This window comes from Hippocampus zosterae, chromosome 10 (genome assembly GCF_025434085.1).
Source record: "Hippocampus zosterae strain Florida chromosome 10, ASM2543408v3, whole genome shotgun sequence".
Lineage (NCBI taxonomy): Eukaryota > Metazoa > Chordata > Actinopteri > Syngnathiformes > Syngnathidae > Hippocampus > Hippocampus zosterae.
This window is the reverse complement of record NC_067460.1, coordinates 17,592,367-17,608,658: the sequence shown is the minus strand read 5'-3', so window position 1 is coordinate 17,608,658 and position 16,292 is coordinate 17,592,367. Positions and strand designations below refer to the sequence as shown.

Genomic DNA, 16,292 nt, shown 5'->3' with positions numbered 1-16,292 from the left:
ACTTCCTGCCTGCTGAGGACACTAATTAGAAGGCAGAACTGACACCACAATAAGAGCTGACAGTTGAATGCACTTAGAACAGCTTCACACAATTCACCGCTGTATCGGGACTGTTGCCATGCCAAGCCATAAATTTCATCACATTAGCCGACACTTATCTGATGTGACAAAGTTAACCTGGATGTTATTTAGGCACAAAAGTACAAGGGAAGTTCTGAGAAAACTGTGAGGCTGCTGATTTATCAGTGGGACTAAGTGTTTTATTTGAAATTTTATCACCACATCTCACTCTCGTCCGCCCCCCCCCCCCCCCAACCACCCACCCACCCCCTTCGCCCTCCGTTCCCTCCACACACTGACAAGTCATTGTTAACGTGGACATTTTCCCAATGTGAAAGACATCCTGTTTACAAACATGGTGGATTGTGTCTCTCAGGTCATGGTCACTCACACTCTGTCCGTATTTTTTTTTTTTACCCCCTAGCCTTAGATGCAAATAACCTCTGGCCACATGCAACATTTTAACATAACAGATGTGGAACAGAGTGCAGTTTCTACATCACTTCTCTTTCCACAAATGATGAGCGTATTGAGAAATCAGATGTACAGTATTGAGAAATATTCATATTTAAGCACCAGTCATATTTGCTTTTAACTAGGTACTTTCAAATGGTAATGTCATATATGCTGTATAATATCTGAAATTACATGATTGGATTGTAATATTTTATTGTATTATTTGATAAGAGTGCTTGTATGCACCCGTGCACGGCAACTTTGATTACAGCATCACCAAATGAAGGGAAAATATGGTTTTACCCAAAGGGCAAATTTCCAGTACAGGTACACATATTAGATGGAGTTGTTTTACAACACCAGCCGGAGCTGATATATTGATTTTGTTTGAGACATTAGAGAGGCCTTTTTTGATTTCAAAAGTCTGAAAAACAGAGGTGGGGAAGAAAAAGAGCATGTGTGACGCATGCAAGCTTATGGAACAGCGCTGCTTGGTGGTTACAGACGCTCTGTTTTCTGCACGCCAGTACAGAGAGCAGAGTTGGGCCTTTTCTGGGGTCGTCTCCGCCTGTGCCAGCGGGCAGAGCATCATCAATGTGGTTGTCGGCCCCTGGGACATCCCAGAAGAGGAGCGCAAGAGACAAGCCCCCACCAGCCTTGCTCATCCATCATGATGACACCACGAGTTGCAGTCATGAAAAGCACACAACCGAGTGGACGCATACGACCACAACTGGGAGGGGATGGAGAGGCAGGATTGGCAGGATCTCTTAAAAACACATTTTGTGCCTTATAACTACTCGCGAAGGCTGAAATGGAAGCTCTGATGCTGGTTTTGTAAAAATAACTCCGGGTGGTTCTTAGTGGGTGCGCATCGCATTTCGAGAAAGATAATGCGGTCTTCTGGGGTCGGGGGGAGTATGTATCTTTGAGAGTTTTGCGGCCCCCTCACTGCAACATCTTATTCATATGTTTCTTTATAAATGTGTCTCAAACATTTACTTTACTTTACATTACTTAGTTAAATCAATTGATATCTGTTTGACAGGTCCGCGCCAACATTCAAGTTATTGCGGGATTAAACAACAGTTGTCCAAATGTATTTAATCAACCAAAGACTGATACAAACTAAACATAAGAGCATATTCGCAGCATTGCACTACTTTTTTTACGAGTGATTTAGTTTTGAAAAAAATAGTAGAGCAAAATGAATGAAATGTTCATGAAATGTTTGACGTAATGTCATGTGCTGTTACGTTGAGAATTTGCAGCATCAGCACCATAATCGTTGTGGAGCTGGAGGGCCCTCAGTCTCGCCGTCTGGAGGAGATATGACAAGAGGCGCTGCTCCCTGTTCGGGCGCAGCAGGGGAAGAATGCCTGGCCTGCCTGCCGAAATGCCGAATTTATTTATTGTTACTATTAAATCTTTGCTACTTTAACACAAGATGCAATCTGCCTGGCAAACTTTTGCGAGTGTGAAATGTGAGAAGACTTTTCTGTCATGTCTGTCTGTTTTGTTTTCTGCCTGAGCTGGAGTGAAGGGCGTTTCCCTCCAACAGGCGCACCTGTTCCGCATTTACCAATCAAACCTGCCGTATTTAAGGACTGCCGAGCTGCCGCGTCTCTTGTCGGATTATTGACCTTGCATGCCATTTATGCTCAAATGTTGTTGGGTTTTTTTTAGACCTCTCGATCTCATTCATGGTCGCTCTCGTTTTGTCATAGAACTTTGTAAGTATTTTCATTATCGCTTCTCACAGCCACATGTTTTTTTCACACAATTTTTTTTAGTGCAGTAACTATGCCCGTCCAATAATTTAAGCATCAGTGGACTTTTGTGAGGTAAAGCAAATCAGTTCAAAGACAAAAGCAAGTAAAAAATAAAATAAAAACAGGTTAGGCGGTTTTGCATGAAATAGCACACACAAGATGATCCCAGAGATTTTCAGTTCGGTTGGGGTGAGGACTGTCAACGGCTCACTTTATTGTTTCTCCTCCACCAAATTCTCTTGGTGCTCATCATCACAGTCCAAGGAGGCGGATTCTAACACAACTGGAAGCTCGGCAGAATAAGCTGTTCGGAAACAGTCTGTCACGATTTAGGCACAAAGCACCGACCGAGTCATTTGTGCTTTTCATTTTGATAAATGCGTGGTCTTCACAAACGAGGCATCTTTTAAGGTTAAAACAAAGATTGAGCCCTCGACATTCGAAAACAATGAGTCTTCACTTTGGGATAAGATTTTGAAGAAATTGCCTGGAGGCATTCGTCATAAAGAAATGGCCACCGTGCCACAGATGTGAAACACGTGCTCGGTTTTGATGCAAAAAGGATGCGGAAATAGATCACGTTTGGAGTAAAAGAGCCTTCCACACATAAACACAAACACACCCAACCAACGAGCAGAGGGTGTTGGTATGAGTTGCAGTGAGCAAAGACAGGAGCTCTATGTCTGTTCAGTGTGTTTTAAGCATGTTTAAATGAGTGAAAAGGCAGTTATGGCTTCCAGATGGGTTCTAGTTTGATCCGGATGATTTTGACAGGCGAGGACTTTGATGTGCTGTCGCCTATTACTGGCATTACAGGGAGACACGGATATTTCTCCCTAATCGCTTCCAACTCCTCCCCAGCAGTACGACTACAGGCTCGCCACACCAGAACTACGAATGGGAGTCTTTGTGGAAATTTGCATCTTATACACCGGGACCTCTCAGGTCAAACACAATCTGCCGAAAGACGCGCGTATTTCACATCGGATGATAATAATTAACGGCGAACTGTCAACATTTAAAACTTGAAGGCAATTTTGATCAAAGATTTTCACTGTCATGCAAGATTTTGAAGGAGACGGAGCACCCCTCCGCTCCCCGCTAATCACGTTTCTATAGGACCACCCCTCTTAACCCCTCAGCGTCTCCTCCTCATCTCCTTGTTCTGTGGAACTCTGGAGAGGGATGAAGAGCGAAGGAGTGAATCAGACTGAAGTTTCTCTCTTTATCGCCAAAAGGATAGGGAATGCTAAGAGGCTGATGCCTTGGAATCTGCTGTTTTGTCCCTCTCTGGGGCATTCCTCTTGGAGCAGCCCCGAGACCAGAGACGTATTCCAGGCAAAGCCTGGAGGGCCCTTCGGTTGACAATGGAGCTACCCTGGGACAAAGTGATCCTTGAGGAGGGATCTGTGGAGAGGTGCAGGTGTCCGAGATGAACAAGTGACCCACTTATCTGCGGCAGCTCCCTTCCTTATCAGCCCTCCCATGTCTCTTCAGCGAAACCTTTTCGACTAGAACACATACATAAAGGACAGACGTGTGTGACTAACTCAAACACAGGACTGGGCACAGAGCGATGGGGAATGAAATGGAGGCCTTCTATCTCAGGGCCTCACGATGTTTCTGGTAAATGCACTCCATTCTACCCTGTGACGGAAAAAGCAACCAGCGAAATAAACTCTGTCAAACACACCGTCCATCTCCTGACAGATAAGATGAAGAAAATAAGCCACGCTCTATAAACAAAAACATCACAAATCAGCGGTCGGGCAGCTGAACCGTAAAGCCGTGCAACCATTTTTAGCGTTCGTTTGACGGTGGGAGGACAGCAAAGGAGGAGGCCACCCGCTCTTTAAAATCTCATCACTGCTGCCTTTGCAGCAACAGAAACAGCACTTCGGCAACATGGACATGAGCTGGAGAAAGACAAAACAACCAAGAAATCACCAGTAAGAATCTGACGGGCCCAGCAGGTTTCAGTGGCTAGCGGTGGTTTTAGTGGAAGAAAGGCAAAGATAGAACAAATGGCTACGTTGCAACTGCGGCTTCGCTTTCCGTTCTTGCAGCAAGACGAGAATTCCATTCCTTAATTGTTCAAATTTCTTCAATGGAAGCCATCCTGAATTTGTTGTGTCGAGCCGGCGCGTCAAAAAAAGGTTGATTTAAAACTCATTGGCAGTGTTAAGTTTACAATGAGCACAATTAGGATGCAATTATTCAAGTTGCCGAAGAAACGTTCGTTCTACATCGCCGTTTGTTTCGAATAAGCGGAGCACCACCGGCGGGACTATGTTTGCACTAGCAGTTTTTGCAAAATGAAACAACAAATCAACAGCAACATCACTTTGGACTCTCAGGAGCCTGTATGGCAATTGTGTTATTCTGATTCTCCTTTTTTTTTTTTTCCAACATGCCAAGTAGCTGAGATCTCGCAGCGCTATTTATCTAATTTCCCCCAACTTATTTTCATATCTATTTCTTTTGTAAATTAGGCAAATGTAGCCGCGGGGCCTCTCGCATTGTGAAATCAGCTGGAATTGCAACATTAAAGAATGAAGGGCAGGTTGGCGGGACGGCCATCCTCCTGGATTTGGGCAAATTCAGCTGATGCAAAACAAGGAATTAATTTGAGGGGAGCGACTTGCGTGCTGCGCTTGGCGCTCTGACAAAGATGAATGGCATCATTCCAACTGAATGGCAATTTCACTTTTGGTGACGGCGCTTTAAAGCAAAAGCGAATGGGGATACATAGAGCATTTGCAATCCCACCGAGGACCCTGCTTACCTGCTTATCAGACATCGCATATTGTTTACCAATCATCTGATATTGATTGGTTTCACATGAAAGTTTGAAGACGGAATGAGAGCGGGAGAAGGTTAAATCCTAACCTTGAAAGATTTAGTGTCTATTCAGGCCTCGTGTAGGACTTTCCTCCGCTCTCTCGGAGAATAGAGAACTTTTAAATTCAATAGGGGATGGGAGACACAAAACGTGTCACATTCACCAAGTGAAGTCACTGGAAGAAATGCAGAAGAACACCCAAAAGCATAATCTTTCTCCCCACTTGATAGAAATGGTAATTGCATGTGTGGGATAATACTTTGAAGCCAAGGCCTTGGTGGGACAGACCGCCTATTTAGCTTCCAATCGGGGCAACAAAACAGCTCCTTCTTAGTGCTTTTGTTCACTTCTCCACTCTTTGAAATGTTTACTGAAAAAGAACCTTCCACTCCACTCTTACACAATGTGACAGCTATCATTCTTGGTTCGTGGGCGCGAGGTTTGATGTCAACCACTGACATGTAGCGATTGTTTCGGTCAATCTTTTCCTAGTCAACATTCTCACTTTCAACATGATACCCTTCGAATCGAGGTGGACAAAAACTGAGATCAAGTCCACCGTCTGAATGCTGTTCCAAAACACGCTCAATTGAAATGCTACGGTGAAAGAAAAATACATCTTCCAAATGAAAAATCATCCATGGGTTTGTCCTTTTCTTTGTGCCTGCACTTTGAGGCCGTAAATAATGGCCCGTGCTCCGCGGGATACTCCAAGTCAACACCGGGACATGCAAAAAAAAAAAAAAAATCATGTTCCTCCAATTTGACCTTCATATTTTGACAAAACCAAGAACATGCTTGCACCAGGGTAGGATCCCTTCATCCTGTTGGAATGTACCATCTCCCAGCATGAGTTTGGAACTGTAAATGGACCGCCGAGACACCCGTCACAGCTGGGCTGCATCACTTAGCATCCCGATCACCCCGCGGCAGACAATTCATTAGGTTGAGTCTGTGGCTCTCCGGCCCACCCAACTTCTCGACACGTCACAGAACGGGCCAGGTCGCAGGTTATTTTCTGAGACTGAAAGCTTGCGTTCTGCCCATCCTTGGAATGATCATGTATGTGCTCATTAACTTGAAGTCTGTCATTATATGAGCACCAAGATCAAAAGAACAAAGACGGTTCAAGTCCAGTACTCAACTTTGACAAAGTATCAATTAGGCGCCGTTGTGCGTTTATCACGTGGTACTGGACGGTCTGCGTAAGGTGAAAATGGGCACTTCCGGCAGTGTCGAGTGATGCTCGGCATCAGAAGACAAAATTGATTTGTGTAACTTGAAGTGCACGATGGGCAGAAATTGTTGGTCAGTGCGATAGAACATAATTATTTGAAATTTTGCTCTAAGGCCAAACAACCATGACTTGGGACTGGACAGTTTTGTTGATACCAACGTCTGCATGCAAATTAGGAAGGAATTGTTGGGGAAAAAAAGTGGATGTTTTATTGGGTTTGGGTGGATTTTACAGTTCTGCAGTTGACACTGGACAACACCTGTGGCAGTCAGTGGAACACAAATCGCCACTGAGGCTGAACAATCTTGAACTCATTTGTTTGACTCGTTACCATGACATCATCGTCAGTTTTACTCCAATGCAACCACGCTCAAACTTCCTGGGTTCTTTCCGGATTTTCTTCTTCCACTTTCATCTCAACAAAAAAGTACGAGTGAGGGTCATGTTAATAGCACAATTGATAAGACTAGAAATCATGCAAAACAATAGAAAAACTGTTCACCTAAAATACGTCTGGCAAAGCGATTTATTTATTTTCTTTCTGGTTTTATTACCGGTACATATAAGCAACGTTAAATGCGCCCAAAAACACCATCACTGTTCAAAAGTTGTATGTTGGTTTGGTGTTCGTTTTTCCAGCAAGAGTCTGGTGAGTGGAAGTTTCACCGATCAGTAGCGTGCGATCTGACAAAATTGAGGAACTGGATCACAATGAATGGGCCTCATTTCTATACCCACGCATAAATACAAACGGTTTTTGCACAGTCCTGCTAACTATCAAACATCAATCAAAACAACAGCTCTTGCTTCCGTACTTGGTGTGGCTAATGACATACACATCTACAACAAGCACCAGACGGCTCTGAGGCCTCAGAGCTCTGCAAACACTCCCGGCGTAGCCGTCGCTCAGCTCTCAATGAGAGAGCCACTTAAACTTTCCCCTTCTCAATCAGCGCAGCACAAAGCAAGGAGCACATCAGCGGCCTCCTGATCATCCCCTGACGTCTGAGCGTGTACAACAGGCATGTCCCTGGATACCCGACTCAATGTCCCGCGGCCCCGAGCACCCACCCGACCACCACCCCCCCCTTCAGAATGGCACGGTGTTCAGGACCGTATGCTGCGCCGGCTCTCATGTGCGACTAGATGAATGACAATTCCTTCGAGAAGGGCAGTTTGAAGGAGCAGTTGGGCTAAAAGGGAGCGGCGGCGGAGGGCTGCGGCAGCTGTCCCACTTGCCACATCCACCCCGTGAGACCCCCACCGCCCTCCCAAGTCTTACTACCAAACCCAGCAGCAGGTTTCTCCCTACAGAGAGAGAGAAAAAAAAACACGCTTCATTACGTCCTCTCTCCCCGGAGCAGCTAGGGGCCTTTCACTGCAGATAAGCCTCTTAGACATGAAGTAGCGCACAGAGCAGCATTTGAGTGACAGCAGGAAGGTTTAGCCATTCAGTAGACAATGCTCACATTCTCTGGCTTTAATCTAGGAGGCGGACAATGATCTGTTTTTAAGGCCTCATCTCCTCTGCTTTTCCCACAGCAGTAAGTGACTGGCTCAAGTGGGAGAAAAAGAGACAGTGCAAGCCGAGGGCTGGCCAGGAGAGCGGCTGCTATCTCCAAAGGCCTCATGTTTCCGTGACAGTCCCGACTGAGGTGCGTCCAGAGGGGGAGATGTGGGCGTGTAGTCGGCGCAAAGCAAAAAGCATCAATAACACACACACACACACACACGCATGGGCACACACAATCCCTCAGTGATGGTTGAGTGCACCCGAGTGATAGACAGGCAGGTGAGAAGCCCGCTGGTGATGTGGCTTAGTGCAGAGCTTTGTCATTCTTATCTACACTGACCACTGACATCTATCCCTCCTCGACTATTGTGGGGCTTTCTATGACGCATTTATACAAACGCGAAGGCACAGTCGACCGGGAAAGAAAAGTTAGGCAGTCAAGGGCAAATATCCAAACAATATGATTTGTTTTGATTTCATGATACGCTGTATTTGTCCCTCCCTGGGACTTATGGAAACAATTTAAAATGTAATGCTCTGAGATCGGTGGCCCGGTGATGAAGTGGTTAGCGAGTCGACCTCACAGTGCTGAGGTACCGGGTTCAATTCCAGCTCTGGCTTCCCTGTGCGGATTTTGCATGTTCTCCCCGGGCCTGCGTGGGTTTTCTCCGGGTACTCCGATTTACTCCCAGATTCCCAAAAAATCCATGGCAGGCTGATTGAACACTCCAAATTGTCCCTAGGTGTGAATGTGAGTGCGGATGGTTGTTCATCTCTGTGTGCCCTGCATTTGACTGGCAACCGGTTCAGGATGTCCCCCGCCTACTGCCCAAAGATGGCTGGGATACGCCCCGGCACCCCCCGTGACCCGGATCGGAAAATTGATGGATGGATGCTATGAGATAAGCATACACTGAAAATTGTGTCTTGAATTTACTCAATTTTATTTTGTGCATAAAATAAAATCATCTGGATCAAGATGCTTTTTTAAGTAGATGATAAATCTACTTTAAAAAAATCCAGATGATTCTATTCTGTACAGCCTCTTGACAAAATAATATAAAGGACCATCGTGCTGCTGGATGCTGTAAATTTCCCCAGTGAGGGACAAATGAAGGATATCTTATTTTATGTGTATGCATAAGACTTAATTAGGCTAAGAACAATTACTACAATTGTTCAGTGTCTTTCTTATTACTCGTGTGCAGCGCATCAAATGGCAGTTCATTTGAAGTAAGGGAGCAAGTACACTTAGTATATTTTCATTATCAGCAATAACAAATTATACAAGTGGGGGCAAAGTGTTTCAATTTGCCAGGAGGACTCTGGATATTTACATTATTTTAGAATCGTTTCACACTTGAGATTGGTTCGTTTGCCTCACCACTGCATAAACATCCAAACCTCAACTACGTGTGTGTGTGTGTGTGCGCGCACGCATAAATGCCAGCGTTCATGCTTGTGTGTGTGATTGCGTGTGTGAACAGTAGGCCAAGTTATAGAAACATGTCCTTCAAGTAGCATGGCCTTAAGGCTTCTTAAATGTTTAATTGAACGGTCAATCACATATAAACAACACGATTATGAAATTTGTCACTATTTGTAGACACGCAGAAGTAACTGCAACTCTCTCTAGGACTGTGGCTTTTGCATAAAATGTTTGACGAATGCAAATTGATCATTTGGTCTTTTGAAAATATGCATGTGAAATCGTACCTGATTTTCTTGGCAAAATACACTGATAAGAGCATCGCTATGTGCTAAGTGCTAATGTTCCATTCTCAGTGAGACAGCATGCAGCCATGAGTAGAGGTGTCAAAATAAATGGTCAGAAATTTGAGCCTGAACACCAACAAAATATAGACACGAGTCCCAAAAAGCACACCTAGCGTGTCCTCAGCACCTCACCCTTTTCTCGCTTGCCTGCTTTTCCAACTTCCCCCCATTTCATCTCACACACCTCATCACTGTGCCCGACACCTCCACCCTCATATCCTCCACACACCTTTACCTCCCACTGGAGCTCAATCAAAACTCTCAAGCTAATAAATCCATTGTTTGCTCGACTGCACCACAATTATTAACCATTTAATTAGCTATCTGACTTTGCTCTCATTTGATGCACTCATCGACCGCAATAATAAGCATATGAGAATCTATGAGCGAGCTGTGTGTTTGGAAAAAAAAGATCTTCACTGACACTTTCAAAGGTGTAATCATTAAGATGAGTGTTTATTAAGAAGCTGAGAGTTTGCAATGGTGTCGAACTGTATTTGGTACACTTTCTAACGTGAAATGTTCAGTGTTAAAAATGTCCAAAACAAGAATTTTAATCAGAGCTCTCAAAAAATATATAAGAAGAAGAAGAAACAAACTGTAACCATTATTGAAAATTAATAATAATACAGTACAATACAATACATGCTGATTCATATAGAAAATTAATAATAATAAATCAGTTGTTATGAGGTTATATTAAATTGGGCTCTTTACTTTTTGACTGCCTCCTACAATAACACAAATATGCAATAATCATTATTACTACCTCTCTGAATGAAAACGTGACAATAATACAAGATTTAATTCAACATTAGTTGTTCAGGTGTATCTGCACTAATGCCACGGCGTGAGTCTCACAATGAAAACAATAATAATCAAGTCAACTCAATTCTGAATAAGGAACGCGTTCTTACATTGCACTCGATATCACGACTGTGAGCAGGACCGTACTTTAGGATGACTCGTTTGATTGCCACGCAAAATGCTGTTAAATAAAAAATGATGGACGTTTGGGATAAGAGCAGCTAAGGGCTCGAAAAGTTAAAAGATAAATATAGGCGGAGGAAAACACATCTAGTTGAGGACTAAGACGGACATATGCCAGGCTGGGAGACCTGGAGACTGATTGTGCAATTAGACAAACATACAGAAACAGATCTTTTCATTACAGAGAATGAGTGACGTGGCAGCTATGGAGACAATGGGGCCCTTCACTACGCTCCTGAGTGTTTATGTCCCCCGTCAGTCTACATCACCAGTGTCTCCCTGACTGCTCCCAGTTAACTTCATGCGCGCACACACACACGCACACTACTGAACCAAAGCTGAACCTGAACATAGTCCTGTAGTTCTGGTTCGTATTTTGTCACATAGCAGCATCCAATCAAGTGCGCAGAGTCTTATGACTCAATGTTTGTTTGTGTGTCAATGACACAAAGAGAAAGACAGAGTGAAAGTTTTTACGACAGAAAAGTGTCCAATGAGCATAGGTTGGAGAGTCGGACAAGAATGAATTAATAGGCTTCTGTTATAGATGTGCTGAACACGTGTCACGTCTCAAGCAAGACGAAAGCTGAGTTGATGGCCGTGAGACTAATAAAATGTTGACCTCAGAATAGAATTGAATTACAAATAAAATGTTTTTGCATTCGATTTCTTTGTATTACCACCTATTGTCAAATAGATACTGAAACAATCCCTGCTCAGTGTCAGAGTATTTGCAGTTGCACATTTCCTGTCATGCAACACCGACTTTCAATCATCAATTCCAAATCTTGAAACATATTTGATGATGTGTTTTTCACATAACTTTTTTTGTTTTGACAAACAGCAAAGACAACACTGCCAAAAAAATGGAGCTCATCGTTTCACACTTTGTTGGGGGGGTAAAATAAACGTGCTTCCGAATTTGTGAAATACTTTGGTAACCAGTAAAATTCTTTTCTTTATAAGCCAGATGATTGTTGGGGTTTTTCCTTCTTGAGTGAGAGAAATATAGTTCTTTCTCGCAGATACTTTTGCTCGAATATGTTGATAACTGCATAATAGCGCGATCGTGATTTTTATTGTTATCCTTACCACCACCTACTCTCTATTTGTCCAACGAGCCGCTGACTTGGAGAATTTTGATCTATTTCTCAGGACGAGATGAGCAGACAGAACACACTGACATTGTTTCCACACTACTCATGCAGTCTCCCTCTTATTTTTTTCAGACTCCCCTTTTTAGCCTCTTTTCCTTATCCCCCCACAACGCCCATGTCTGATCGCACTGCATAAAACACAGCAAAAGTTTTCGCGAGAGTTGGGTAATGAGACAGACCTCTGACCTTGTCTTGATGACTTCCATACCTGTGCATGTGCAAGAAGATGTGTGGTTGTGTATATGAACTTGTGTGTCTGCAGCTGGTGGCTGACAGCGACATGACTAATGAGGGCTCGGGACAGAAATAATAGGTGGGAATTATAACACAAAAAGGTTATGAGTGAAAAGAAAGAGCAAGAAAAAAAATGACAGAGTAATATGGAGAAGTAGAGGATGATTAGAGGCAGAAAGGGAAGTCGTTTCAAAAAGTTGGAATAATTACATGTGTTCTATTGAGGACATGAATTCCGGCCCATTGCATTGGGAACTACACCAATTGGACTTATACGGTATAATTCTAATGTTGAACTTCTTACTTTAATATGAACAAAATCGTATACTTTTTCTGTCTGACCTAACATTCAAAAAAAAAAAAAAAGCTTCCAATGAAAGAGCGGAAACCAGTCTTTTTAGGGTTCCATGACCTGGACATCATATGTGAGTGTCTGGCAATACCAGCTTAAAAGTGTCACACTCAAGGTCAAGGGTCATCATGTGTAGACAGAACAGAACTTCCTAATTATACATGATAAATGTAATCACACCCAGGAAGCGTCTCTCAACACCATTTACTGGCTTAACCTTGTCAGATGTGCTGGTCCGCCGAGGAAATTGCTCACAAAGATGTGCCTTTGCATTATTAGTTCTATATTATTTTTCAAAGAAATAAAGAAAAGGACCGACATATTTAGTAAATGCGGAAGCGATGATGGGCCCTTGACGTGGTTCCCCCCCAGGCTGTGTTGTGATAATGATCCTATCTGGCCTTGAGAGATCCCCTCGGTGAACCCTGCGCTCCTGCTGGATCAGATCAGTGCCCATAATGGCTGTGTGCACCCGGAAGGTCTCGACCCAATGACACACAACAGGGCGCCAGGACAGAAGTCAGACAGATGGACAAATAGACAGATAGACCTTCAGACAGACATTCTGTCTCAAAACTACCAATAGATATAACAATTAAGTCAGGTCTGGTTATTTTCATTTCAGTGGCCTTTGACCCTTGCCTCCTACACATGTAAGGAGACAAATTACCACTGCCATCGGTTTTGCCAACGCTTTCAATGTAGGAGAACCCAGTGTGACCAGGCTGCGACAGTGGACATAAATCATACCTGTATTTGATCTGTTGGGGCTCTGGGCTAGCTGCCGATGTGACAGCTAGCATGACCCATTGTCTCAGAACCCCCCATGGGACTGTAATGGGTCACTTCTTTGGCTGGGACATATTTCGCTTTCACTGTGGCAAAAATTTGAGGACTATTTTAGCTATTTTCTTGAAACAAAAACCATGAATATTCATCTACAAAGGAACGTCAGAATGAAAAGGTTTTGAATCCGAGGGGTCGAGGAGTGCATGAAAGGTTGGTCTCTGCAGTTGATTGAGCGGATCGTCAGGGAAGAACCTCTGAAGTTGCTTGGCCGTGACATGTTCGTGACTTGCTGCAATGTTGTCTAGGCCACAGCAGACCAACCGTTGTGACTTGAAGGTGCCTCTCTGTCTTCAGAAGATACCTCTTGGTGGTTTCAGTCACCACCAGACACCCAAAACCAGGGACAAAAAATGTCATGGTTTAATTTCATGAGGTGAAGACAATCTACTACTTTGTGTGTGAGTTGAGGTTAATTAAAGTGCCGAGTTTTTGACCTGCCGTGGTTGTAATTTCTAGGAGCATCATGACGACAGGCCATTGCACCGAGCTATTTTCGTTGGAAGACGTTGTTGGTTTGACATTTGTGCGGTTTCTGGATACAACGTTGCCAAAAAGACATTGCGACGTTGTTCCATTAGCTCTGCTCTGGGGGGGGGGGGTCTTCTTTAAACACGGCTAAACGTGATGTCCTGCCTGTGGGTCTTTGCAACTCGGACTCCTACAGTCTATCATCACAGTGAAGCTCCAGGTGTCTTTTGCACCCCCACCCTCCCTCCCAAATGACAGAACACCTATTTTGTTTGGTATCCATTTGCCCTTTCTCGCAGAACAGGGTGTATCATACGATGACTAAAAATGGGAAAGTCCAGCAGCAACCTTCTAAAAGTCAGATTCATTGTGTAAACAGCAATCTTGATTCCATACAAACATTAACACAATTACAAAGCATCTTTGTATGTTGTCCCAAGGAAGATTACCATGTCACATCAGGAAGTGCCCTTCAAAGTTTCCACTCTTCTAATTATACGGTTTTGATCCAGAGTTTGTTTTTCTGCTTTGCCGAGCCAGCTTTCAAACCCCAGAGGTAACAAGTCTCCAGGCAAAGCGAAATCAGAATTGCATTAATACCCGAGAAGCATTTCATCAGAGACGGCGGCGCCCGCAACGCGAGACACCTCTAATAGAGTTTCCGCTCGCTCTGTCACAAAACATTTTACCTCATTGTATATGCTCCTGCCTGCACAAAAACGATGCTGGATCCAATGATCAAATCAGGCCAAACAAATTCCATTTGTGAGGAGGAGGATCAAACGCTAGCGCGCGCAACAATTATATTAGCGTCACCCAGCATTGTGGTGGTTGCGTTTGGACGGAGCAGCACTGAAGAGAAGACCACGTGCAGAAATTTAAAGTGACTCCTCAGCTTCTGTTCTCTGCTCTGATCCACAGTGCACATTCACAAATAAAAAGTAATAGGTAAGTGTAGTACCCTTTGGATTGACTTAATTCAAACATGCACATCGGTTGCACCTGATTCAAATCTGGCAAACCAATGTAATTTGCCCTTTATTTTCCGCCCACAAAAACCACAAAACAAAAACAAATGATATGTGTGAGTTGGTTTAACACATTTTAATCATGTAAAGTTGAAAATCAACTCATTTTTTAGCAGGGTGGGGTCATACCAAAGCAACAACATACTGTACATTTAATTACAAGCAAGTCAAAGTTAATCTACACAGCATACCAAACACAAAAGGGAGTGTGTGTTTGGAATGACTGAATATTTACAGTTCAGTACCCACCAAATCCAGAAGATGGTGTTGTTTTTCTATCTCTGATTGTTTTTATATTCAATACAGAACAGTGATTCAATTGTGAAATGAAACTCATTAAATTTATTTCATTTTGACGAACGTACTTTGTGTGAATGGTTTTGACTCCCTGTTCCTGTTGTCCCTGGGCAGCGCCAACATTCATTCACATCAATTTGCCATTTTGGGTCGCGTAAGAGCAACAAGTGGAATTACAGATGTCCGATTGGTGAGGAGCAATCCAAAGTGTCTGCTAGCCTACTCTTGTTATATACATGCATAAATACCATACATCACTTCAAACATCCTCACCTTTTAAGAATTCATCCTTTCTGTTGCTGGATAAACCCACAACTACCAGCTCACGTTCCAATGAAATTTGTGCTTACTTGTCACCAGGGAATTCATACCTCAAAAAATAAAAAAAAATAAAAACAACCCAGATGACAACGAAACATTTGGCAGTGATAAAAGGAGATATTTCCCTTGTTTCTTGTTATTAAAACAAACAGAGCCCGGGATGACTGTGATGAAGTGGTGTGTGAATGTGATGAAGGCTGAGAAAAAGACCAACAACCAACAACCTGACTGCCTGACACAACCGCAAAGAAAAAAAGGCAAAGACAAAAACCTGACTTTGGGGACTGTTATTCTGCCAGAAAATGATCCATACAGACAAGATGGTGTCAAAGGGCATCCCTTGCACAATGTCTCATCATCACTCAATGGCCTTCAAGATGGGATAGCCTGCAAAAAGTATGCGTGCCGGTCTTTTGGGGAGGTATGTACGTATTTGTGTTCATCTGAATCTATGAGAGATAGTGCAGGATAAATGGCCGCTTTTGCTATTCTTGGCCTCTCAGGAGAAAAGAGAGACCTCGCTGTTGTTTTTACCAGAGCTCGGGCCAAAGACTGTCACCCACCATGTCAATTTGTTCTTTCATCAACATTTGCAAAAAGGCTCAGAGGAAAACCATCAGTGGGAAGGTGAAAATAACATGCACCCGAAATATGATTTATGTTTGAAAACGTATGGAATCATTGCTGTTCAAGAAGGATTATTTTCCTTCTTGGGGTTGGGTAAATACCATTGGACGACTCCTACAAGGGCAGCCATTCAGGTGGTACCGCAGAACGGTCGTAGGAGCTTTCTGCTGTCTTTAATGTTTTATTTGTTTTTTCGGGGGGTTTTGTACTTTATCACGACTACCGACTCTATGACATGAAATTCAAAAGAGTGTCAAAGCATTCAATTGTCCTCCTAATTGTCCATTAAGTGTCTTCTTTATTACAAATTTTC

General features: G+C 43.4%; 1 protein-coding gene across 8 annotated transcripts in view; it reads right to left on the bottom strand.

Annotated features, from left to right (window-relative positions):
- The window catches only part of mecom (MDS1 and EVI1 complex locus), a 123,500-nt gene that overhangs the window by 96,197 nt on the left and 11,011 nt on the right, over positions 1-16,292 (bottom strand). The window lies entirely within an intron of this gene.